The following is a 3,185-nucleotide window of genomic DNA, read 5'->3' as shown; positions in this document are numbered from 1 at the left end:
ATGGGTTTTGTTAAGGTTTGTGCTATTATTAATATAAGTTAGAAATAATTAATTCCTACTTGTCTATGGTTGTAATTCTCCATTTGGGGAGTTTGTTCCTACATAATAGGAATTTAGTTTCTCCTAGTTTAGTGTGTGGTTGAGAGAATCTCTCAACCACACTAATGTACACCTAAGATAGAATTCCTATCTTGAGACTATTTCTTGTATAAATATGTGTGTAAATTTCCTCATTAAATATAGTAGAATATATTGCTGTGTGCTATTTAATCTTGGTACTAGAGCTTTAGCGCTCGTAAGGGCCTCTGGCCCTTCCTGGGCATAGAGAAATAAAGAGATTGGTTTTCCAATCCATTTTTTATTTGTCCATCACTATGGTGCTGCTATATTTAACATTGTATAGAGGCCACGCTGCTGGTTTACGAAACAGAGGAATCGACCGTGCTACGTAAAGAGTCAAGACAGTGCGAGTTTGGAGATCTGTTGGCGATTGTTTAAGAGCCAACACCTGTTGGAGATTTTTGAGAGGGTGAACGAGCCGAGTATTGATGAACCTGCGTAGATATCTGCGTTAGATATGTCATTGTCTTGAGAAAAACTAAGTTAAACTAGTCGGGTTAAATACTAGGGGCTGCGGCAGAGGCGGAGCCCTGGGTGCTCACATGGTAGCCGCCCCTCTTACCAAAATGATTTTTGCGCATCGATTTCCAAACCGATGTCTTCCAGAAAGATGCAGCGTGTGATAGTTGCCATTGATTTTTGATGTGTGCAGTTCTGGGTGTGCCAGGGTCGGTGATGGCTGATTGGGATCTAAAGTCCAGATCCGTAGCTGGTTGAGGAGTTATGTAGCGTTGCGCAGATGGCGATCTATTCAACCGAATTGTAAAGAGGGGCCACTTCAGTGAGCACTGTCAATTTGACCAGGATGATCGTTAGCATCGTGGAGGACTGTCGCTGGGAGTCATGCCCAGCTACTTGAAGCAAGAGAATTTCATGTTCTCTGATTGAGGCTATCCAGGAAAATGGGGTTTTTTGAGTCACTACTGATAGACTCATATCAATCCCTCATTTAACACCTGCGGCCTTCAATTCATGGACGATCGTCGGTGAGGCTTGTGGCAGACCTCTTGCAGGCATCGCTTCGATTTGGAGAGTGAACGGTTGTGCTGGTAACCATGTTCATCGTGTTGAACACTGTGGAAAATCATTGTTTGCTATCAACATTTGAGTTTCATTGTTTCCAATTCAGACCCTCTGATTAGTGGTTCTTCCCTTTGCAAAACAAGGATGGGTACAAACTGACGGAAGATCGAAGGCTCCTGCAAATCATTGAAATTTGAAGGAGGCTGCTGTGGGGTGAATCTGCTGCACGGAAGATTTGTTGCAGATTTGCTGCATTGACAAATTATGCACATGTGTGGAGACTGCATCTAGATCCAGTTTCAGTGGTGAGATTCTAATTCGGTTTGGGGATCGAGATGTGATCTGTGCGAATGAAGCATGGATCTGCAGACAGAGGAAGAGGCAGAGGCACTACATGCCATGGATTAGTGTGCATCGGAGGGCGTGGATGGCGTGAGAGGTGCTGGTGCATGGTTGAGGCCGCGTGGATATTGCTGACTGTGTGTGATCAGGGAGTTGAGATTTAAAATTGCGTGAAGTTTGGAGGGCAGTTGTGCTGCAACCCTGGTACTTCATTCTTCTCATTACTAATTCTGCAGCTGTTGGCCCAGGTCAAGGTTGAATTTGCAGAGGAAAAATTATGACAATTGCAGCTGTTGGGCGTAGAGGAGAAGAGAGGCAGTTGTTGCTGCAGCAATCAGAATTAATGGTAAGCGTAAGTTCATGTTCACAGGGTTTGGCAGGCAAAGGCCAAGGCGAAGTCATGAAATAATAATGGTGAAAGCCGTTGAAAAGGACGCCAGAGGCCTCCCGGATGGCTCCCTCAATGTGGGTCGTGTGGCGCATTTGGTGGTTTCGTTGGGCATAATTCTGGCCATCGACAAGGCCTTGAAAAGGGTCTTCACGGCTGCCATGATAAAGTTCCCTAGCGCATTGTTTGGAATGTTCTACATATTTTCCGTGCTGTCGATCCTCGACGTCATCAGACCGGTAGTGGCAACGGCTCTACTGAACTTTTTTGAGCCGGCAACAACGTTCATACAGAGATGGCTTCCGCTCTTCTACGTGCTGTCGCTGGTAGTGTTGCCCTTAGCTGTGAAGGGAATCCCTGCTTCTTCCAGAATGAAGATTGGCGCAATTCTTGTTGGAGACTGGGCAACAATTGCAAGGAAGGAGAAAATTGAAGGCGTTGAGCTTGAGTTGAGAAAACTCAAAGGAGCAGTCGAAGCTATTCATGAGAATTTAGTGTACTTGAGAAGCAGGGAGGCAGAGATGCGAGAGGTGAGCGAGGTAACCAATGGCAGAGTGGCATGGTTCAGCATCATGTCCCTTACTGTTTGCTTAGTAGTGTCGGCTGGGCAGAGATAGAGAAATTAAACCTGAAGAATTTATGCTTTATTTAGTTTCTTGGAATCATGTTTAAAGTTATTGAGCCTTATTGAGCCTAGCTAACTCAATGTAGGTAAAATTATTTTGTTATAATTCGCGACTCTAACGAATAACAGGTTAAGCATGGAGTTCCAAGAAGTTATTTGTATATACAAGGATGTCCAATATGTGAACAACGAACAAATGAGGCAAAGCAGCAATGACAACATTTATGGTGGACAACAAAATAGATGTTTGTTAACTCAGTGTGGTTTGTGGAATAGACTCCCTAACATGTTATAAGCAAGTTCAGTTGTTGTAATGGTCATTTTATGTACCCAGAAACTCCAAAATGTGGAATGAAATGTATGTTTTAAAGGCATCTAAAAGTTCGTGATGATCTTCAAACCATTTTGTCATGGTTTATGGTCAGCCTGAAACCATCTTTTGTCACTGTAAAGTGAGGGTAGGTGGTGAGCCAGAAACCATCTATAGAGTTTTTGTGGCTGAAGTGCTTTTGTGGCCAGTGTGCCTTTGTGGCAGAATCGGCTTTGTGGCTTGAGGTGCCTTTGTGGCTGAGTGTACATGAGAGTTTTGTGCTCAATTGAGTAGGTGGACTGCAGAACACCTGGCTCAGACTCAGATGATTTTTAATTTTCTGAGTAGAAGTGGATTGGCGTGCTTTTTGCGCTGAC

The 3,185-nt window shown here is 44.0% G+C and overlaps 1 pseudogene; it reads left to right on the top strand.

Annotated features, from left to right (window-relative positions):
- Positions 1-1,754: 1,754 nt before the first annotated feature.
- Positions 1,755-2,490, top strand: LOC149175159 (plastidal glycolate/glycerate translocator 1, chloroplastic pseudogene; annotated as a pseudogene).
- Positions 2,491-3,185: the final 695 nt, after the last annotated feature.

The sequence above is a fragment of the Pinus tabuliformis genome, chromosome 4_1, assembly GCF_031772625.1.
Source record: "Pinus tabuliformis cultivar Carrire ecotype Pingquan chromosome 4_1, CPIR1, whole genome shotgun sequence".
NCBI classification, from domain to species: Eukaryota; Viridiplantae; Streptophyta; class Pinopsida; order Pinales; family Pinaceae; genus Pinus; species Pinus tabuliformis.
This window is presented reverse-complemented; position numbering and strand designations above follow the sequence as displayed.